This window comes from Malaya genurostris, chromosome 1 (assembly GCF_030247185.1).
Source record: "Malaya genurostris strain Urasoe2022 chromosome 1, Malgen_1.1, whole genome shotgun sequence".
Taxonomy (NCBI): domain Eukaryota; kingdom Metazoa; phylum Arthropoda; class Insecta; order Diptera; family Culicidae; genus Malaya; species Malaya genurostris.
This window is the reverse complement of record NC_080570.1, coordinates 100,568,565-100,593,505: the sequence shown is the minus strand read 5'-3', so window position 1 is coordinate 100,593,505 and position 24,941 is coordinate 100,568,565. Positions and strand designations below refer to the sequence as shown.

Genomic DNA, 24,941 nt, shown 5'->3' with positions numbered 1-24,941 from the left:
TCGACAATTTCCCAACTCGACAAGATTTATCCCGTGTTATGACAGCTCCTGACAATTTGACTAATCGAATCAATTGCCTCGCACTTCTTAGCGCAATAAACATAAACACTCGGCCACATGCTCTCCGCAACAGTTTGTCCTTTTACCACACTAATTATTGAGCCAACAGTGGACTGCTGAGGATATTCAAAATAGTTCAATTGGGTTTTGGGGTTTCACCAACTGCGAAATACCACATAATCTAATTTTTTAAACATTCTCAGACATAATCATTATGACTTCAATTTGAAACTGGAACAAACGTATCCCTAGTAAACCGCTTAAATTTTATTTATTCGAACAGTTCTACTGTCAAATTTCTAACTTGTATACGCCGCCGTTCTATTTTTTCTATATTTGAAACTATCCATCTCACATATGACATTTTCAGCTAATGAATTTTCTCTAAGAGATTTAAATTTAAGATTGCAGAAGTGCATCTTTTTGTTGAATATTCGTACACACACAAATAGCGAAATGTTCATAAAAAAATGGGACAAAATATATCAGAACTATCATGATTAATATCTTTTTAGTAACATAAATTTTAATGCTGAAAGGAATTCGTGACGTCATTGTTCCTCGCCAAGTTCTAATCGTTTTGTCCCGATCAACTTTCAGTTGCAACCTTTACATTCAAATTTGCGTTGAAGCTAATATGAACCAATGACACCATAAATCCCTAGAACTGAAAGACACTGAACTGGATTTGGGTATTGGTGGGTGGCAATCCAACACACAAGTGATAGATATTTTATGTTTTGCCTTTCTCATATAGAAAGGTTATGCAATCACTTGAAAAACCGACTAGTGAAAATTGGCCCGGAGGGCCAAGTGCCATATACCATTCGACTCAGTTCATCGAGTTGAGCAATGTCTGTGTGTGTATGTATGTGTGTGTGTGTATGTGTCAAATAATCTCACTAGGTTTTCTCGGAGATGGCTGAACCGATTTTGACAAACTAGGATTCAAATGAAAGGACTCGTGGTCCCATACGGAATTCCTGAATTTCATCCGGATCCGACTTCCGGTTCCGGAATTATAGGGTAAAGTGTGTTCAATATTGTACACCGCCACTTAAACCGGCGAAACAAAAAACGTGAAAATTTTTCTAAACTGGTCTCAAAACTACACAAATCGATAGTCATTATCAGTAGGCAACTAAACAAACCAATTCCGGCTATCGTGGTTCCCGGTATCCGGTTCCGGAAGTAACAGATATAGTGGTCATATATACCAAAATGGATCTCACTCACTTTTCTCAGCGATGGTTTGACCGATTTCCACAAACTTAGATTCAAATGAAAGGTCTTCCGCTCCCATACGGAATTCCTGAATTTCATTCGGATCCGACTTCCGGTTCCGGAATTATAGGGTAAAATGTGTTCAATATTGTACACCGCCACTTAAACCGGCGAAACAAAAAACGTGAAAATTTTTCTAAACTGGTCTCAAAACTATACAAATCGATAGTCATTATCAGTAGGCAACTAAACAAACCGATTTCGGCTATCCTGGTTCCCGGTATCCGGTTCCGGAAGTACCAGATATGGTGGTCATATATACCTAAATGGATCTCACTCACTTTTCTCAGCGATGGTTTGACCGATTTCCACAAACTTAGATTCAAATGAAAGGTCTTCCGGTCCCATACCGAATTCCTGAATTTCATTCGGATCCGACTTCCGGTTCCGGAATTATAGGGTAAAGTGTGTTCAATATTGTACACCGCCACTTAAACCGGCGAAACAAAAAACGTGAAAATTTTTCTAAACTGGTCTCAAAACTACACAAATCGATAGTCATTATCAGTAGGCAACTAAACAAACCAATTCCGGCTATCGTGGTTCCCGGTATCCGGTTCCGGAAGTACCAGAAATAGTGGTCATATATACCAAAATGGATCTCACTCACTTTTCTCAGCGATGGTTTGACCGATTTCCACAAACTTAGATTCAAATGAAAGGTCTTCCGGTCCCATACGGAATTCCTGAATTTCATCCGGATCCGACTTCCAAATCCAAAGTTATAGGGTGCGTACTAATAGAGTTTGTATGTCATGTTAGTTGGGGGCCGTACGAACCGACTTTGATTATACCGGTTCTCGGGTTGCGGTGCCGGAAATGCATATAATAGTGAACCCATTTCGTTCTCTTAAGGATGGCTTACGCAATCATAGCACTGTTTTATTCTGTATGTTATGCATTATCAATCACTTGACTCCTTTCAAAAATCGAAGAGAAAATTTTTGAATAGAATTCCACAATATTATATGTACATGAGAAAGGCATCATTACACCACTAGGTGGATTAAAACAGGTTTTTTTAAATATGTTCTGATTCGTTTAAAAACATCTTATATATGAGAAAATATCATGGAGCCAAAAGTTCAGAATCTAAAGTCTAGAAATCGGTATCAAGTCATCAGGTTTCACATACTCGATTTGATTAAAACTTGATGCATTTCTTCAGCATACCAAACTCAAAAACGGTATTTAAAAAGAAGTTTGAGTATAATAAAAGATATCACATCCTTAAGTTCATTTTCATTTTAAACCAGTTATGAAAACAAATTTTTGGTCTCAATTGGGAGTGTTCCGCAAAGTGTACATGATTATTTTATTTACTTTTGTGTTCCGGTTCGCATTCATCAGCGCATTAGCAAGTTGTGTTTTAAACAAACTGCTAACGCACTGGTGAATTTAAGACGTGTAAGTAAACATTTAGGGCTTGCAATCACACAGCCCGGGTTGGCAGTTCCATGCATAGGGTACTGATCTTACAAGCCAGTGGTCGTATGTTCGAGTCCCGACTCGGAAGGATTATTAGTGTCAGTAGGATCGTAGTACTAGCCATGTAATCATCCTGTACGCTATAAATTGGCTACGAAGTCTGTTGAAACAGAAAGGCCAAATTCCACAAAAGGAATATAAACCAAGACTTTTTTTTGCCTTGCAATCACTTGAAAATCGAATGGAAAAAATTGGTAATCTTCTTCATATACCATTCGACTCCGTCTGTCGAGCTGAGCAATGTATGTGCATGTGTGTATGTTTCAAATAATTTTTATCATAGGTCATTTTCACAAACTTAGGCTCAAATCGAAGTTCTATGGTCTAACAAGTTGCTGTCGAATCTAATTCGAATCCAACTCCCGGTTCCGAAACTACAGGATGAAGTTGAAAATTGCAAACCGTCTTTTAGAGCGATGATGCAAAAAAACGGATTAAACCTTCTAAATTTGGCTTGGAACAGTTACAATTTAAAATTTATATTCGTTGCTAGTCAAATGACCGGGTTATGACGGCATAGTTTTCATGTTTCCGGTTCCTAATGTACCGGAAATAGTGGTCAAAAATTTAAAACGGAACTCACTTAATCTTCTCAGAGATGACTTAAATCAAAAGTTTCATAAGCTGCTTTTGAATTTTGTGCGAATTCGATTTCCGGCTCCGGCTAGAGAGTGAATTTTGTTAAAAATTAGAAATCGTCACTTAGGGTTCCGATGTAAAAAACGAAAAAAATCTTCTGAATTTATTTTGGATTCAAACAGGTTTTTATAACAGGAGTTATAGCTAAAACAATTTATAAACATTTACAAAACTTCAATTTCTTAGTAACAAAAAAAAGCCAATTACAAACCAGAAAATGATTTTATAACTCAAATTCAATAAATTTGATCACAGTAACCTTTCTCGTAGAAGGAGCCATCCCACAGATATTTACATGATTTATGTTGTTTTCGCTTGATAAAACTGAAACTGACCCAGGATAATTTCATCAAACAAACATCTTTCACGAAATTGTGTTGGGTTCGCACTTAGCAACGGGGGTTTGAGCAAAACTGATATAAAAACCAGGTTCGAAACTGACTCGATTTTCAGTTCAACAACATTAATATGTACTAGTTTCGAAACTAGTTTCAAACAAACGTTTTGACAACAGTTAAGGTGGAAACTGGGTTAGGTTTGACATCACGTGAAAACGAAATAGATTACTAGCCATATAACAATTATGTTGAGGAGGAATTTTCAGTTAAACCGATTTCCAAAAACTTAAATTCAAATGATAGGTCTTAACTGCTATCAATTTTCATCCGGATCCAACTCCCGATTCGGTAATTACAACGTGAAGTGTGTATACAATTTCAAACAATCATTTAGAACGAGAAGGGAAGAACAACAAAGGAAAAAATGTACTACAAAATCGCTTCATAAGATAATAAATTCCATTTGATTCCACTATATTACTGTACTAAATAGTGTATATAATAGAATTAAATACAAATAATTTTCTTTTGAGACGATTCGTATAAAAATACATAAGCACACAACGTTTTCGATCACCAAATCCCATTTAAGGGGTTGTCCATAAAAGACGTCACGCTTGTTTTGGCAATATTTGACTCCCCATCCCCCCTTTGTCACAAATTGTCACAGCAGCAAAGACCCCCCACCCTCCCAATGACACATGTCCCGAATTCAAAATAAATAAAATTCATCTCAATACATACTCAATATGTATGACAAACCGTACAAATATGAGTGAAAAATCAATTTATTACATGCAGTCATTAGATTGAAAAATATCTCTAAAACTACAAAACTATCGAAATTATTTTATTAATATTAATTATATTATTAAACAAAAGTATTTGATTGGAATTGATGAAACATTTAAATCATCTGTTTTAATTCTTTAACAGATATATTATTTCTTTAGCTAAGGAGTAATATTTCCTTAGTGTAGCATACAGGGCTGTGAAAATAAAGTTCAAATCCTCATCACTGCCGAAGAAGATCGCTTGTGATCTTTCCCAATAAATATCACTTCTCATCAGTGATCAGTGATCTTTAAATCACATCGATCAAAATCGGTACGGATCTTCCGTCACATAAAATCGGTAGTGATTTTGAGCTAAAATGATTCTTGATTCATATAAGTTCAATCATTGGATGATTCGATCAACTTTATTCTTGGTGGAGGAAAATCACATATGATCAAGATAAGACATGGCATGATCTACGTTTAAAATCGTTGATCCTCTGCTGAGGGATGTGAAAATTAGTAATAACAGCAATCCTACAGGAATTTATTACTAAGGATTACGCGTGTCAATGAGACTTTTCCGAAATCATAGAACATTGTCAATTTTGTATCTTTGGGAAATGCTCTTTTAACACTTCTTATTAACAGAGTTGGGGGAAATACCGGTTCGTTACGTTACGGTTTACGTAGTTTCAACATATATTCTCGTTTGATGCATCCCGTGTTCGATTTCGCAATAAAATGAATACTAGATTAAGAGAAATAAATGCTAGATGAAAATTTCATGAAAATTTGCTGATCACAACAAATATGATTTCCTGCATCATTCGTTTCCGAATTTACAAGAAGAAGCTTCTACATCAACAAATACACGTTTTCCTATAGAATGTAAACGTTTATTGTGGAGATTGTTTCAGGAAATAGGGCAAAGCAGTAATACCTTATGATAAAAAAAGAACCGGAATTTTCATTTTAAAATTCCCGCGCTTGTCCAACCGGTAAACTTTTATTCTTTCAACGTTGGCAACACTTTTATACACATTCTGTCAAATTTTGACGCATATCGTACGATTAGTTTTTGTTTGGCGTCTATACAAAGAAGATGAAAAATTAATGGATGGTTTCGGCTGGCCTTCGAAGCGCCATTCGATCGATTGTTGTGCGGTTTCGACGTCATATTCATAGATCCACACCTCATCACCAGTTATGATGCATTCGATGAATGTGGGGTCGCTATCTGCCACATCAACACGACGCTGTTTTTGAATGAAATTCAGCTTTTTTGGCACCAGCCGAGAAGCGACGCGTTTCAAACCCAAAACATCAGTTAAAATGTGTTCGGCTGATCCAAAAGAGATGCCCAACAACACAGTAATCTCTCTAATCGGTACAGAACGATTTTGCAACACGATTTGCTTCGCCGATTCAATGTTTTCTTCAGTAACAGATGTTGGGCGGCCAGGGATCTCATCATGATCCAAGCTTGTACGACCACCTTTGAAGCGTTTATACCACTCGTATGCCTGTGTTTTTCCTAAACACGATTCACCAAAGGCCTTTTCTAACATTTTCAACGTTTCGGAACACTTAAATCCATTTGTAACACAAAATTTGATGCACGCACATTGTTCTAAATTTTCATCCATTATAAAAATCGCAACACGAAATTTTTTCAATTTCTTTGTATAGACGCCAAACAAAAACTAATCGTACGATATGCGTCAAAATTTGACAGAATGTGTATAAAAGTGTTTCCAACGTTGAGAGAATAAAAGTTTACCGATTGGACAAGCGCGGGAATTTTAAAATGAAAATTCCGGTTCTTTTTTGATCATAAGGTATAATTAGGTATTTCAAAAATGCGCTCATTGAAAAAATTGGTCGTCACATTCCAACAGCCCTCCCCCCTTCCCCCTGTCACAAAAGGTCACGTTTTGAGAGACACCCCCCTCCCCCTTGCGGCGTGACGTCTTTTATGGACAGCCCCTAATCTACATTCATGCTTTTCCAGAGAGGTGTAAACCGTTTAACACATCATGTCAACAAATTTCAGAGATTATGAGTTATGATTTTTATTCAGTGGAAATGATCAATAAAAACAAGACATGAAATTTTCAAAAAAAATAATTGAAAATGAAAAATTTCGCTTCGCTTTTTTATTTGTATATGTTCTGAAACAGGTAAAAATATACAAACCATGAAAACCGATAAAAACAATCAACAAACACAAAAATTCAGTTTTGTTATACTTTTTATATGTATTCACCGGGAAAACCGACCTTCATCTAGGGGGTTCCCAAAGTGATCGATATAGACCCCTTGGGGTCGATATCGTTTTTGCGGGGGTCGACGTAAACGAAAACTGACTATGGGGGTCGACGAGGTCTAGAAATCGACCCCATATTGTTTAATATAAGTTGTTATTTGATATATTTTATTTCATTATTATATTATAGTTTATTTAACCATCCATAGAAATTGCTAAAAATCAATATTAAGAAAACAAGAAATTGAATTTTCAAAGAAATTTGTTGAGGGGGGTCTGAGGCCTAAGTTAATTTTAGTAAAGGGGTCCATGACATAAAATAGTTTGGGAAACCCTGATCTAGAGTAAAGTGGGTGAGATGCCACTCTGGGTGAATTGCCGCAAATGACATAACCTATAGTCGTGACAGATAAAACGTTGCCGAAAACATTTTTCAATCACATGAGCAGTTTTTTTTAATATTGTATCGTAATTTTTAATTAAACGGCCTCTGTACCTACAAATCGGTAGAGACGCCGCACAAAAACTATGGAAGAGATGCCGCCGAATACTAAATAAATTGTTCGAATAATGTTTTGTTTCTTATTTACTACATTCAAAATGCCTACCAAATATAAACGGAAGGCTAGCATAATGCGAAATCTGTGATCACCTGAAAATGTTGAAGCAGCCATAAAATGTGTCAAAGAAGGACATTTGAAATTTTCAATTTTATTCAGCTCAATATTCGAGACTAGATTCCGTGAAAATATATTTTTGTTATTCATTAACCATATATAAAAATATAAAATAAATAAATATAAATTTACAGCCGTTTTTTTAATCAAGAACGACTACTTCCTTTTTGTCCATGTACACATAGAATTGATTCACAACAAGTGGCATTTCACCCTGCAAAGCGGCATTTCTCTAAACTAATATATTTTACTTTCCATTATGATAATTATTGATTTTTCTCCGAACAAATACATTGGATTAACAAGTGATGTATGCAGTATTTATAAAAATATTTACGATAACAGCTCGTTACTTCCTGTTCATTTTATCTTAATTTAAAGAGTCAATTCGTCGAGATCGCGAAAGGTATGAGCTCAATGTTATAAGCAAAGGATGAACTGATTTTAACAAACTAAGATTTAAATGAATGGTCTTGCAATTCAATAAAACAATATTTAATTTTATCTTGATGTGACTACTGGTTCCGGACCTACAGGATGATATGCAAGTAAAATGAATTTATTTCCTAGAGCATATTTATGTACATGGTGATGCAAAATCGAAAAAAAATGCGCTTCAAACAACCATAGACTCGAATAAAAGGTCTTATGATCTACGAAACTACAGATTATAATTGCCGAAACAAGTACAAATGACTGCTATTTCGAAAAGCGTATGTGGTTCATTGTGTACAAATTTTGGTTCTGAATCAAATCGTAATGAGTCAATCGTCAATAGTCAGACTTTCCAACAGAAATTCAGAAACCTCTCTTCAGCTAGATAATCAAAAACCGTTTGAGTTTCTGGATTCAAAACACGTGGAACAAAATAAATTGGTTAGCACTTTAAATGCATTGAAGCAAGTTGAATGAAAATTGTGATATGAACATCCGTTGACTAATCCTTTTTATTTTGGGAACATCTCAAAATATACAAATTTAGCGATACTAATTTTAGTACTTGCGTGTCTTATTTTAGTACACCACAGAACTGCTTTTGTTTTCATTTATCAATCGTGCCACAGTAAAAGTCTTAAAAACAACAAAACATTGAAGATGTTTGAGTGTAGCTTTCAGTACTCATCTGTTCGTCTCTGATCTGCTTCCTCCATACGCAACTCAACCGGATGCTGTTCGCCGCCTCCGCATTCACTTGCTACACGTTGCGATCAGAATATGTAGGTTCAATGATGAATGGACATATACACTCTGTTGTGTCCATCTATTTAAAATGTTGCACCACCATCCATCCGTTTTGGTGGCTTTTCTATTATTAACCACTACTCATTATCCTAAGCTGCTGAGAAAATTTCTCCAACCAACAATTGAACCGAAAACCTTGCGCATGAGTGGATAATTTCACTTGAAAAACTTCATTTCTCCGCTCATGGTATCGGAAGGATGTTACCTCACTTCAATTGTCGTAATTTACGGTTGCAATGAATTAGCCACAATTTACTGTTTGACACTATTCCAGAGCAGTTCCCGATGCACGAAACATACCTCACGGCAATGCAGATGGCAAAACAGCTTAATTAAGATATTTATTCTCATTGAAAAGTATTAAAATGTGGAAGATTATATTTATTTCAAACCATCATTTTCCGCCGTTTGCTCATTCCTGGTGGAACATGCTTTGCAATACACATCTAGTTTTCTCGCTAACGTAGTGTTGTCTATAAACCAGGTACACTAACACAGTCATTCTCTTTAATCAAATGAAAATAAAACAGAGAGAAAACCACAAAAGCCGGATTATCGCGCGATTTAAAATTTGCGTTTAAAACACCACTTAATTTTCTTCGTCATTCTTTTGCACATTTACACTACTATACGGATCAATACAATACTTCTGGAAGAATTATTTTAAAAAAATTCCGCATTTGGAAGGTTATTGCAACACATTTTCAATTCAAAACAAAAATTTGTTGACCATCTACCAGCCAAAATAAAATTTCGGTCTGTTTACTTACACTTTCTTTTTGCCTAATATGCCAATTTGTTTCGAAAAAATTAAACTAGGTAGAAATTTGGACGAAACCTAGAATCCAATTATTCGCACACCTTCGCACCAAGCAGAAATCCGATCGAGAAAACTTCGTCCCGAGCCGACCGAGAGACAAACTGGCTAACTGACTGACTGAACGAACAACGGGATCGTGAATGAATGTGGTCATCAACAGTAGGTTGCGTTGAATCAACCAACGACTTACAGATGTTGACTCTGAGAGAAGCTTATTCACCGTTGCCACAGGGAGAAAGAAAATTCGCCGACACTTTTCACCTACACTAACTGAGGCGCGATGAATCGAGTACTAGGCAAGGAAAATTCAATTATTCGTATGGTGAAATGTTGCTATTCAGTAGATGAGTTTATTCCTTGTTTGTAGGAGCAAATTTTCTTAAAAGCTAGTTTCGGTGGATACAATTAAATTTTTTACTCGCATATTAAACTTTATATGAATATCTGTTGTGGGTCAGGGCCATTGTAGCTGAAGGTCGTCTCGCCATTTCGACAAAATCCACTATGGATTATCTCGTTAAATTGTATTAGGCTGAAAGAGTCATATCGTCGAACGCCATTTCACCGTACTCCGTTGGCGTAAGTTGATTTCATTAAAAGAAAAATTAAAGATGTGAATGTTCATGTATGTTTTGGAGATGTAAAATCATTTTAATTAACGGTTAAATAATTTTTTTTTCAGAAAAAGTATTCTCTTGATTGAACTTTCCAAACTGATGGAATTTTCAAGAAATCTAGTTGATTCACATATTTTTGTTAAATAGGTATATCTATAAGACAATTTTTGCGGTACTTTTTCGTTAACGGAGCGATATAAATAATACTAATATGACTACGCCGCATTGTTTTTATTTGTGTGCTGTTCGAGCCAGAGATAATAAAAGTCATTTACTTTGACGCAAAATAGACGAAAATGCACCAAGGTCATTTCGCCTACAGCCATTTCGCCGAATAGGTCATTTCACTGAAAGCGTCATTTCGCTGAATCATTCAATAGTCTTAATATCGTGCTATCATGATGCTTCAAAATAAAGACAAACGAAAAATGCTTATGTTCCCTCCCGTTTTGTTGACCTCGAATCGTACTTCTGAAAAAATCCAGAAAGACTTGAATAGTATTCGTGATTCTCAGAACGGAATTCCCAAGAAAACTTGTTGACTTTATTAGTGTATCTACCAGGCAATTGTTTGCGGTATTTTTCAATAACTGAGAGCAAGCCATCTTCACTTTGGTTATGTGGTTGCGCCATATTAATTATCCAGAAGACATGAAAACAAATAGATATTTTTGATGAATAACCATTTAATAACATTCGGCGAAATAAACCTTTTCATTTCTTTTTTGGAATTTGACCTTTCAACAGACTTCGCAACCGATTCTTAGCGTTCAGAATCATTGCGTGACTAATACTTCGATCCTACTGACACTAAGAATCCTTCCTGGTCGGGACTCGAACACACAACTGACTTGTAAGACCGGATGAACTTCTAAGTAGCTTGTATGCAGCGAGAAAGTTTACACAGAACTTGATCTCTACTTTCAAGTTGCCAAAACTTCCACTCAAACTTTTAGGCAACGAGAAAGTTTGCACGAAGCTTTTTTTTTTTTTTTTTTTCAAATAAAACTTTTATTAGGCTCATTTGCTTTAGCTTAACGTGGCCGATTGTCTTGTTGTTAGGGAGAGAGAAAGGGATGCCGTATTACGGGGCGGCATACTCCCCAGTTAGTAAGGGGACATAGGGAGGGTGGGACCTACACAGTATTGAATTGAAATTTGAATACATCATTGGTTTGTGGCATACATCTTTTAGACACATTTTGCGTTCGATGAATCTTCATGTTTTTCAGCTTTTAGCAATGAAGAGATTATTCTGGATTGGGATGCTTCGTTGGTGTGTTCTGACGTTGATGTGACGTTTTTGGGTAGCTTCCAGCAACTCAGTCAGTTCAAGGCAGGTGCATGCTCCGAAGCATCGTTTACACAGGCCATACTTCCAGCAACGTAAAGAAGAGTGCGGTAGAGCTGTAGACGAGAAAGAGATAGGGAGAGCACTAAATTTGAGCATTGATAGTTTTCAAGAAGTTATAGATGAGAGTCATATAAGGAAGATTTCGAGTTGCCAAGACGTCGCGGACTGGTACGAAGGGTGGTATACCTCGGGCCCGAAGGGAACCTATGAGTTGGGACCTGGCATCACAATACTCGACACATGTCCAAACAACATGTTCGATGTCATGATAACCCTCACCGCAAACGCAGACACCACTCTCGGCGAGCCCCACACGACGGAGATGCGCGCTGAACATATAATGATTAGACATGAGCCTTGACATTGCACGAATAAAGTCTCGGCTCACGTCTAACCCCCGGAACCAAGCTTTCGTCGATACCTGTGGGATTATTGAGTGTAACCATCGTCCCAGAGTTCCACTATTCCATGTATTCTGCCAGCTAGCTAGAGTTTTCTGACGACAGCAACTGAAAAATTCATTGAAGCAGATTGGTCTTTCATAGATATCACCTTCTAGTGCGCCCACCTTGGCTAACGAGTCCGCCCTCTCATTGCCCCGTATGGAACAATGTGAGGGGACCCAAACCAAGGTAATCTGGTATGATTTTGCAGATAAAGCACTCAATTGTTCCCGTACTTTCCCCAGGAAATACGGTGAGTGCTTTCCAGGCTTCACTGAACGGAGAGCCTCAATGGAACTGAGACTGTCCGATACAATGAAGTAGTGATCTGTGGGCAGAGTGTCAATGATCTCAAGGGTATACTGAATTGCAGCTAGTTCTGCGACGTAAACTGAAGCTGGATCACTGAGTTTATAGGAAGCGGTGAAATTTACATTGAATATACCGAAGCCAGTGGACCCGTCTAGATATGATCCGTCAGTGTAAAACATTTTATTACAGTCGACTTCTTTAAATCTATTATTAAAAATTTTTGGGATCTCTTGAGGGCGTACAGGATCCGGGATTCCACGAATTTCTTCTTTCATGGATGTGTCGAAAAACACAGTAGAATTAGAAGTATCCACAAAATGAACACGATTGGGAACAAACGAAGAAGGTTTTATATTCTGAGCCATGTAGTCAAAATACAAGGACATAAAACGGGTTTGTGAATTAAGCTCGACGAGCTTTTCAAAGTTTTCTATCACCATCGGATTCAAAATGTCGCATCGGATTAGCAGTCGATATGAGAGATCCCAGAACCTGTTTTTCAACGGTAAGACGCCCGCCAGCACTTCAAGACTCATCGTATGGGTTGATTGCATGCAACCCAAGGCAATACGTAAACAACGATACTGAATTCTTTCCAGTTTAATGAAATGAATATTCGTAGCGGAGCGGAAACAGAAACATCCATATTCCATTACTGACAATATCGTCGTTTTGTACAACCTGATCAGGTCTCCTGGGTGAGAGCCCCACCAAGTTCCGGTTATTGTACGAAGGAAATTGATTCTCTGTAGGCATTTTCGTTTCAAATACCTAATGTGACATCCCCAGGTACCTTTGGAATCGAACCAGACCCCGAGATATTTAAATGTGAAAACCTGAGCTATGGTTTCACCCCCTAGTTGAAGCTGTAATTGCGCAGGTTCTCGCTTCCTTGAAAATACAACCAGCTCAGTTTTCTCCGTAGAGAACTCGATACCCATTTGAAAAGCCCATGTCGACAAGTTATCGAGGGTATCTTGCAATGGTCCTTGGAGATCGGCAGCTTTGGGTCCTATAATAGACACAACGCTGTCGTCGGCAAGTTGTCTTAGCGTGCAAGATGTGTTGATACATTCATCAATGTTATTTACGTAAAAGTTGTATAAAAGGGGACTTAAGCATGAGCCCTGAGGAAGACCCATGTAACTGAATCGCTTTGTCGTCAAATCACCATGCTCAAAATGCATGTGTTTCTCGGACAATAGATTATATAAAAAGTTGTTCAAAACTGGTGAAAGACCATGCTGATGCAACTTCTCAGATAGAACGTTAATGGAAACTGAATCGAATGCCCCCTTGATGTCGAGGAAAACTGATGCCATTTGTTCTTTACGAGCAAATGCCATTTGAATTTCTGTTGAGAGCAACGCTAGACAATCGTTCGTTCCTTTGCCCCTGCGGAACCCAAATTGTGTACCTGAAAGCAATCCATTTGTTTCGACCCAATTGTCTAGACGGAAGAGAATCATTTTCTCCAACAATTTCCGAATACAGGAAAGCATAGCAATCGGCCGATACGAATTGTGATCGGAGGCTGGTTTTCCAGGTTTTTGAATAGTAATAACTCTCACTTCTCTCCATTCGTGTGGGACAATATTACCCTCGAGGAACTTGTTGAATAAATTCAACAAGCGCCTTTTGGCAGAGTCGGGCAGATTTTTCAACAAGTTGAATTTAATTCTGTCTAACCCCGGGGCTCTATTGTTACACGACAAGAGCGCAAGTGAGAACTCTACCATCGAAAACGGTGTTTCGTTTGTATTCAATGTCGCGACGCGGGATATCTTCTGTTCCGGAACAGAATCAGGACATACTTTCTTAGCGAAATCAAATATCCAGCGGTTAGAATATTCCTCGCTTTCGTTCGCGTGATTTCGATTGCGCATGCGACGGGCCGTATTCCAAAGAGTGCTCATTGCTGTTTCTCTCGTTAATCCGTCAACAAACCTTCGCCAGTACCCGCTTTTCTTAGCTTTAATCAGACTTTTCATTTGAAATTCTAACGCCGCGTATTTCCGATAATTATCTGGAGTTCCGTTCCTTCTAAACGAGATGAAGGCTGAAGCTTTTTTCGTTTTCAGCTCTGAGCACTCTTTGTCCCACCATGGGTTGGGAGAACGTATACTAGTTTGCGCGCTAGGTAGTCGTTTCGTCTGAGCTTGAATTGCGGTGTCAAGAATCAAGCCAGCCAAAAATGTATACTCTTCCTCCGGAGGAAGCTCCTGTGATGTTTCTAGTTTCTCAGATATCGAGCTCGCGTAACGTTTCCAATCAATGTTTCGTGTGAAATCGTACGAAACATTGATTGTTTCCGATGGTCTTCCACGGTTGGTGATAGAAACTATGATCGGCAAGTGATCGCTACCGTGAGGATCACAGATTACCTTCCACTTGCAATCTAACTGTAGCGAAGTCGAGCAAAGGGATAAATCCAGCGCACTTGGTTGTGCTGGCGGTCTAGGGTTCCGTGTCATTTCTCCCGTGTTTAGAATTGTCAAATTGAAGTTGTCACACAGATCTTGGATTAACGAAGAACGATTATCATCATATAAGCAGCCCCATCCTGTACCATGCGAGTTAAAGTCCCCTAAAACCAGCAGCGGTGAAGGAAGAAGTTCTATGATGTCTGCAAGCCGACGATGCCCTATCGAGACTCTGGGAGGAATGTAGATAGAAGCTATACATAGATCTTTGCCTTTAATATTAATTTGGCAAGCAACAACTTCAATTCCCGGTGTCGAGGGGAGGTTAATACGATAAAATGAATAGCACATTTTAATCCCTAAAAGTACCCCTCCATAAGAGTCTTCTCGGTCCAGGCGGATTATGTTAAAATTATGGAAGTCGAGGTTGATGTTAGAAGTAAGCCAAGTTTCACTCAAGGAGAATACATCGCAATTATGAGTATGTATTAAGCGTTTGAAAGAATCAAGTTTTGGGATGATACTTCTGCAATTCCACTGAAGCACAATGATCATATCTTCGATTCTCAGTGGTAAATTATCCATCAAAAGATACGATCGCTGCAAGGAGGGGCCATTGTTCAGTCAACTGTTTTAAAAATGTCCTTACTGTTGGCAGTAGAGCAGTTAGGAAGCTTTTCAGAGGATCAGTAATATTGAAGGCTGTTAATATCCAGTCCACGATATCAGAAAATTTCAATAATCCAGCGTTTGTTGGATTTTCTGGTTGTGCTTTGGGGTCATTCGGGTTTTTTGATGCCCCAGGAAGTGCTGGGTACTCCTTATCATCCCTAAGTTTTTTGAACCCAGGAGGTGTTTGCTTCGGTTTTGAGTCAGCACTTTTTGTTTCCGTTTGGTTCTTTTGTGACGAAGAGGACAGTCTGAGGCCTTTACGAGGAAGCTTGGGAGAAGCCAGATTTTGTCTTTTCCTGCTTCCTTCAACCTGTGTGTAGGAAGGTCCTTCGCCTGGGTCGTCAGAGTTATCCTCTTCAACTGGCAAGATTGCAAACGGGTTCTCAGGGGTCGATGGAGTGGTTCTTTTTAAGATTTCCGCATAAGAACGTTTGGAACGTTCTTTCACGGATCGCTTCAATTTCTCCGCACGCTGTATGTACGTAGGGCACACCGAAAGATCATGAGGATTCTCCCCGCAGTAGCAACACTTTTCCACTGCTCTTCTGCAGAGATCGTCCTCATGGGCCTCTCCGCATTTGCCGCATCGCAGTTTGTTGCAACAATAGGTTGCCGTATGACCTAGCTGTTTGCAGCTTGTACAATGCATTACCCGCGGTACATACAGCCGAACAGGTAGACGAACTCCACTCACTACCAAATAATTTGGAAGTGCAGATCCGGCAAAAGTCACGCGAAATGAGTCCGATTGGTAAAATTTACCATCTATCGATTTGGAGTGCAATTGCTTGCACTCCAAAATTTTCACTGGTTGAAGGTCGGGGTTTTTGAAACGGCCTACCCCGTCCTTCATCAGATCTTCGATTGTCAGACTTTCGTCACGGACCACACCGTCGATCTCCACCACATGAGACGGGACGTACACGCGGTACTCCTTCGTGAACAACTCGCTGGTAGCAATCTCGTTTGCTTGCTTCAGGTCGGACACAACAACGCGTAACTTGTTTGGCGAAACCTTATCTATTGTTTTTATTGCCGAGTAATGTTTTTCCAGGTCCCGAGCAATATTTAAAACTCTGAGAGACTTTAATTTGGGCCGGTATACTTCCGGTATACCCACGGACCCCCCGAGCCATCGTCTTGGTAAACTTTTTGGCGAGCAGGCAATATCTTAGAGGGAAATGGAGGCATCGGAGAGGGAGATGGCATCGGAGAGGGAGATGGTATCGGAGGGGGAGATGGTATCGGAGGGGGAGATGGTATCGGAGGGGTAGATGGCATCTCGGAAGCAAACTCAGCCTCTAAATGTTCTTCGTTCATTCGTTCAGCTTCGCCCTCCTCCGAGACACCCCCACTGTCATCAATATTCATATTTAAAGTGCGGGAGTAAAGAAGTCTCCCGCACTTGAAATGAGAAAGAAAGAAATAAAATGAAAAGAAAATATATGGATAGTAAAAGTTGAAAGAAAAAGTTTGAGAAAATACTTAACAGTATGTCACGGTAAGCTGTTAGGTGAGTTGCTCCTTCACTCCTTCGTTGTGCTTCAGCGTGACCTTGACTCAGGATTTAGCTGCTGCGATGCGGGTAGCAAACAATAGCAATAACTGCTGCCCGAAGATAGCACAATAGCGTCTACTGTCGATACCGATACAAAACCGGTGCACAGACAGAACTCACTTGCGGGGATGCTACTTTTTATCACTTTTATTTAATGCCTATACTACAGCCTCTGCTGTGATAGGCACCTTCGTCTTACCGATGTCGATTGTTAAAAAAACGCGTGTGCTCACTTCGAACATTCGGTTACGAATGCACGAAGCTTGTTCTGTACTTCACAGCAGTAAAAAACAATCACGTGTTCTCTTAAGCGGGGAACTTGTTCTGTACTTTCGAGTCTTCTGTATGTACTTTTAAGCAACAAGAAAGTAAATATTTTCATTAATCATGGAACTTTTGATTGCATGAGTAGGCTTCGGTTTTTTTCCAGAAGAGCTTCGAATAATGAAGGATTTTGTCGAAATTTCTTATAAAAGTTCCCCTTTCGAAGCTCCGTTAGCTTTCCCTAGATTCCAATTTAAAAGTTATGTGGCTTCGCTTTTGACGAAGAGCCAAAATTAGATTTGATTTGTTTTTTAAATTTGTGATGTATTTAGCTCTAGCAGTCCTTAAAAAACAGCTTTGTTATATTGCCGAAGCATCAGTTTTGATTTTCATCAAAATGGTTGGCAATGGTTTTGATTTTCACCAAAAGAAATATCTTTTAGTTCTCCATCTGAACTCGTAACAGATCGGCTGAAAAGTTCGTATCGTTTCTATGAGAGGGCGCCACTAGAATTAAATCCATACCATTTTCAGTTAGTATCAACCTTCAAAAGATACGTGTATAAATTTGTCAGCTGTCTGATTATTAGTTTGTGAGATATTGCATTTTGAGTGAAGCTACTTTTGTTATTGTGAAAAAAATGGAAAAAAAGGAATTTCGTGTGTTGATGAAACACTACTTTTTGATGAAAAAAAAGTGTCGCCGATACCAAAAAATGGCTTGATGAGTGTTATCCAGACTCTGCACCGGGCGAAGCAACAATTCGTAAGTGGTGTGCAAAATTTCGTACTGGTCATATGAGCACCGAAGACGATGAACGCAGTGGACGTCCAAAAGAGGCTGTTACCGATGAAAACGTGAAAAAAATCCACAACATGATTTTCAATGACCGTAAAGTGAAGTTGATCGAGATAGCTGACACCCTAAAGATATCAAAGGAACGTGTTGGACATATTATTCACGAATATTTGGATATGAGAAAGCTTTGTGCAAAATGGGTGCCGCGTGAGCTCACAATCGATCAAAAACAACAACGAAAAACCATGCTGAAATTGAACGAATTGGGCTTCGAATTGCTCCCTCATCCACCGTATTCTCCAGATTTGGCCCCCAGTGACGTTTTCCTGTTCTCAGACCTCAAGAGAATGCTCGCTGGTAAAAAATTTAGAAGCAATGAAGAGGTAATCGCTGAAACTGAGGCCTATTTTGAGGCAAAGGACAAATCGTACTACAAAAATGGTATCGAAAAGTTGGAAGATCGCTATAATCGCTGTATCGCCTCTGATGGCAATTATGTTGAATAATAAAAACGAATTTTGGCAAAAAAAATGTGTGTTTCTATTAAACGATACGAACTTTTCAGCCGAACTGTTATACCCACGATCGATTGTTTGCATAATAAATATTTAATTGGCACTATTCTTCCGCGCGTTTGGATAAGAAACATGCAGCTGATCTTTATATTTCTCGTTGTTGTTCCCATCGAATGGTTTGTCGTTTCATCCATATAAGATCGTTATCACTCAGCAGTTGAAACCGGTAGATTATGGATCCCGAAGATAAAAATGTGTCTGGGTTTAAATTTAAATTTGTTTAAATTTGAATGGACCAGAATTGTAGACATAGAAGTAACTCTTCAATCCATCTTAAAGTTAAACAAACAAGTTTGGGAACCGCAACTTTGTTCTACCAACCCAAAGTCTGCAAGTGGAACTGATCGGTTTTAATCAGAATCTAATTAATATTTTTAAAACTATGCTCTCACAAATGAAACAATATTACATAGTCCAATACAAAGGTTTTATGCTTCACCAACCAAATTGTTTGGGACGAATTCTTGATCTTCACGATGAAACGAAATCTAGTAGGAAACGATTTTCCTCCCCTGAACTGCACACCAAAATAAATTTTCACGAATCATTAACAGCGTATGGAAAATCGAGCTCTCTCATACTAACACAGACATGCTCTGGTCCCACCTTAGGTTGCTTTTCGTAAGTGCACCCAACTAGACTGGAGCGTAAGACCACCGCGCATAAGCAATCATATCCTATTTTTAAAACATCACATCTAGCACCGCATCACGGAAGAATGACTCTTGTTACAAAAGATATGCGTATTTCCAGCAATTTCCAAGCACTCAACACACCAAATTTTCGTACATTCACGATGAGATGTTTTCGTCTACTACACACCCGTTCGTTTCGATATTATTTGCACGTTGCTTCTCTGTTAAAAATATTTTTCGTATATCATGTAGCTCCTCAGTTGGGAGCTGTCTGGTTTCTCTTTCACAGAAGCTCCGTCATATCCCGAGATCATACACACACTGTTCATTCACGTTTATTCCAAATTGTATAGAAACCAAAATGCTTTCTGCTCATCGACGCAGCGCATTCGGTCCACGCGCAGCCAACAACTGAAACTGTATGTGGAAAAGGGGCCAAGCTTTTCCAACACCACCAACGATACTGTCTTACATTCCGTGGAAATGCTAGCAGAATTTCGATGTAGTTGACCTTATTCGCCGAAGGTTACAATACAACATATCTTTAATTCAGTGTTTGTATTGTTTGGACAATCCTTGCTATTGGGTTTCATTCCGGCAACACTGTCGAGAAAACTGACTTTCTCGCTAATAGGAATTGCACGGTATTGGCTTACCGCATGATTGATTGCACGGTTTTATCTTTCAAGAAGCAATGGTAGTTATGCAATTCTGCCCTATATTTCGTTCATACTAGAAAGTGGAATGTTTATTTAGTTAGGATGAATTTACATTTAATTAGCTGTATCCATCATATACGACACAATGTTACATGCAATTTGAAAATTACATGGCTAGAAATCAATGAAATAAAAAACGAAAAAATTGGTAACGACTGGGTCATAAACCTATAATCATTATATCACAAAAAGTGACAGTGAGTCGATTCAGCCACAGAAGCACACATCTACTTGACAGGTAAATTGCATACAGCAACAAGTGAAAATTTTTGAGAAACACGTATAACTAAATCCGTCATGACGGAACATACTATTGGTAGACAAAAATATTTATAGCTGCATAGAAAATTCGGATATTTGTGTTATGTTCAATGGAAATTTATGTCTAATAAAGATTTCTGTCTTCAATACTTAAGTCCAGTCTTTAGAATATACATAGATAAAAATATTTTGCGAATTAACATCAATTTTCATGCACATATTTGGAGCAGGAAATTTAATGGAAACTTACTATACAGTTCTAAGCGGTTTTTGAAATATACAGTTTTGTACATTAAAAAGTCTATGCAATCCACGTTTCAAATCAAATTTTCGATTCAACTCATGTCTATTTCATCATACTATTGATTGACATGTCGTGTAAAATTTCATTATTTTTTTACATTACACCATAACACATGGATCAATAAGTCCCGAGACTAACAATGGAAACAACATTTTTTTTGCAAAATTTTTTTTTATTCATCAACATAATCACTTTTTAGGGCGATACAATGGTTCCAACGTTTTTCCAATTTTTCAATACCATGTTTATAAAAAAAATTATCTTTCGCTTCAAAATAAGCTTCAGTTCCAGCGATGACCTCCTCATTTGAGCCAAATCTTTTTCCCTGGATCATTTTTTTAAGATCAGCAAAGAGCCAGTAGTCACTGGGGGCTAAATCTGGCGAGTATGGGAGGTAGGGAAGCAGATCAAAGCCCAATTCGTTCAATTTAAACTGCTTTCTGAATTATCGACTCGTTGCTGTTTTTGTTCCATCGAAAGCAATCGCGGCACCCACTTGGAAAAAACCTTTTTCATGCTCAATTTTTCATGAAGGATAGTAAATACACTTCCATATGATATCTGTGTCATCTCAGCAATCTCACGGAGCTTCACTTTACGATCTTTCATTATAATTTTTGTCACTTGACTCACATTTTCCGGTGTAACGGCTTCCACAGGTCTACCCGAGCGTTCCGCGTCATTTGAGTCGGTACGACCACGTTTAAACTCGGCGAACCACTGACAAATCGTTGCTTTTGATGGACAAGAGTCCGGATAACATTTTTCAATCCATTGTTTTGCTTGCACGGTGTTTTTACCCATTAAAAAACAATGTTTTATCAAAACACGAAACTCGTTTTTTTTTCATTTTTTAAACAAACTACAAAACGACTTTACTCCAACCTCGATAACTCAGCTGTTTCTGGTCGGATCGACTTAAAATTTTGACCCGTTTCAAGCAAAGGTTAGTACTCTAGAAAGACGTGGTTACTGGTTTACTACGAGCGCCATCGCTGCTTTAGTCTCGGGACTTATTGATCCATGTGTTATACTAAGATATGATTGGGATGTTCGGTATTTCTTTGTACGAAAATTTTCGACAGCTCCCTATTTCATTTGAGCTCCTATTTCCTTCTCATCCCTTCATCTCATAATTTTGAACATGAATCATATCTCTTGGCGTACCTGACCTAAACTATGAAATGTTTCAAAATGTTTATTTAAGCTATTGTCATACTTTCCCATTGAAAAAAAATTCGTCTCAAGTTCCACAGTTCGTCACGTTTCTGAATATTTACTAATCGATTCGTCTCGAAACATGATCACTATTTCACATAATTACACCACTGTTGAATGCCGGATGACTTTATAAATAGTAATGTTCACTTGCTACTTGTTAAACGATTAAAAACTTCTAAAATTACCCGACAAGCAATAAAAGTTTTCAAAAATATGAGATGAAATTTTTTCACTTAATTCACTTGATTGCGCTTTGTTTTCATCTCATTTAGTCTCGCAAGGTTCCCAAGTTTTCTCATTATGTTATAAAACATAACCTGACATTAGTATAATTATATTATTGATATTTATATATCAATAAAACTGTTTCGGCTTCGATTTTCATATTTTTAAAAGGGCCATTCCACATTAACCTAAAAAGGTTTAAATCTAAAGCGAAAAGAAACAGAAACGATCCAAAAGAGTCGAAATGATTCCAAATGGGTTTTAAAAATATTGTGTGTATCCTCACAGTTGGCATTAGGCCCTTTTTAGAAGAATATTGACATTTTGAACCTGAGAGTGTAATAGTGCAATATTTTATTTTGATTGCCATCGTCATTGCTAATTAATAGGACGAATATAAAACAAACGATAGGATGAATAAAAATCCATTGAGATGAAATTAGGAGCAGAGTAATGAACACATCATAAGTATTTTTAGCTGTTTTATGAATATTAGTTAAATTTTCAATTCTCAATGTGGAGCAAGGCAAATGAAGCAGAAATATGAAATATTGTAGTGATTTTAGTGGCTAAATCTGGTTTTTGAGGCAACGTGCTTACAAATGAGATGAAATAGGAAGCCGTTGCCCTTCGCTTACTTAATTCGATACCAAAACAGACCAAACTCGCAACGACATTAATGGAGTTCAAAAAGATATATATTTCACATATAAAATCAGTTTTGTAAGTAGATCTCTAATTATTTAGGACATTTTTTTGTTATTTTCCATATTATAAATATTGTACTTTCTTTTTGTGTTTATTTATTATTGTAAGATGTATTAAGTTACTCTGTTCAGTATGATGATGATGGATTTTTTGTTAGAAAGTTAAAAATAATAAGCAGTCTACAAGCGTTTGAGTCTCGCGCGCGATGCAGGTAGATACTATTTCGAAAGCGAACAGGGGTGGAATCATGTAAGGTGATTATCACCAAGTGATTATCACTTTTGAATATTTGGAATCATGTAAGGTGATAATCACCAAGTTCTGTCACCACTGCTGAAAGGCTAACATCACTATCAAACGTTGGCATTACGTAAGGTGATAGTCACCACGATTTAATCACCTTCATGTCAAAATGGAGGTGATAGCAATTTAGTTATCACTTTCATTAGTGATTTGATTTTTTGAGAAGTGGATTTATAAATTATTGTCCGTTAGGTGAATTTTAAGCCACTGATATAAACATAACCTACCAATACTGGTCGGAGAGGATAATTTACCAAATACCAAAAAGTAACTTAGTTTATATAGTTTAAAGAATTCATAGAATGAACGGTAGTATTTATCAATTAAATCAATTCATTTATGTTGTAATTATTATTTGAAGGAATATCATTGGGGTATTCGTAAAGTCAAAGATAAATTGCTTTCTGGAAAAGTGATAAGTTTATGAATGTAGACATCTCCTGTTGCACATAACGTAACAACATAAAAAATCTATGCTAACATTATCAGTAGAATTAGATGGCCGTGACTTAGTGAGCGATATATCAGTATCGTTCAAATGAATGAGTGAAAAAGATTAAACTGCGTTCTTAATTTTCTTCTTGTGAGTTGAACTAATTAAGGCAATATTTTTGGACAATTAGTTGCTGCTAATCATAGTGGATATTCGTAGTACCGGTGGATAAAATTTCCAAAATGGAACTAGCATTTAAAAGCTTTGTGAAACATACAAAAAATTATTTAACGGATCTTTCTCATTCGAGAGGAATGCCATCCGTTGTGAAACATCAAGAAGATCTAACAAATTCGTATCATTTCAAAGCTATCAAAATCATCCCAAAGAATTGACTGTGACATTGATTTCCATTGAAAAATAAAAATCGGCACTAAACTAAACCAACCAGTGAATTTTTTTATTTGTTTGTGCGCAGTTTGCCATACTCGCGAGGTAATTTTTTTCAACGTTACTCTTCGATCCATACAAATCATCATTGATAAACATGACTCGAATTATTGAAAAAGATTGAAAACTATAGAAATAAAAATTTAGATTTTTAAATATTATATGGGTATACGCCACTTTCATATGTTACTCCTTCTAATATCAACGGTATACGCCACATTCACATTTTACTCCTGAAAAATTGACGTTTCTTGACAGGTGACAAATGGAGTGAAGTTGGCTCAATCACCGGTGATGGTGATAGTAAAAGTGATCACCTTCGGTGATTCCAAACATTCTGGTGATCACCTCGTTATCACCAGGAGATGATAGTCACTTATCACCTTACATGATTCCACCCCAGGACTGGAACGGTATAGCTGAAATCGGTTCGTTGGACCAGCAACTAGCATAACCAATAATTTGAAACAATTTTGTACCAAATGTAGAATAATTTTTACGTTTTTTGAGTTCTCGCTCTTGCAATTTCATACACACTATCAGGTTGCAATTTCATGCACACTATCCTATATTTCCGGAACCGAAAGCCAGATATGGATAAAATTCTACATCAACTTATGGAAGTAAATTCAAATCTGAATTTGCGAAGATCGGTCTGATCGTTTCTGAGAAATTTGAGTGATTTTCGGTTAAGAGCTCACGAACACTTTCCCGGCACTTTCGGAACCAAGAACACTGATCCGGTATACCCAAAATCAACGTATTTGGTCATCAACTAACCATACCTGCCTAATTGAAGAATTACACGGTTATTTGAAAATATTTATCTTGATTTATCCGTGTCATGTAAAAAAACACGTTACAGAAAATGAAATTTTTATACTTATCAGTCTGTAATTCCAGAGCCGGATCCGAATGAAATTCGGTAGAGTAATATGGGATTATAAGACCTTTCATTTTAACCTAAGCTTATGACCATTATAAGACCTTTCATTTGAACCTAAGAAGCGGTCTCTGTGAAAATTGAGTGCATGTTTTTAGTTTATTTTGCACAATTTACTCCGTAACTCCG

The 24,941-nt window shown here is 37.6% G+C and overlaps 1 protein-coding gene across 4 annotated transcripts in view; it reads right to left on the bottom strand.

The window, feature by feature from the left end:
* LOC131425244 (putative protein kinase C delta type homolog) overlaps positions 1-19,552 on the bottom strand; it is a 190,858-nt gene extending 171,306 nt beyond the window's left edge. The window contains exon 1 of one of the 4 annotated variants that reach the window (XM_058586973.1): positions 19,433-19,552. The gene's annotated coding sequence lies outside the window, so the exon portion shown is untranslated. Of the gene's footprint in view, positions 1-9,543; positions 9,710-16,904; positions 17,290-19,432 lie in introns of those variants that run through there. The other 3 variants (XM_058586974.1, XM_058586972.1, XM_058586975.1) reach the window with 3 other exon arrangements.
* Between the last annotated feature and the right edge of the window lie 5,389 nt (positions 19,553-24,941).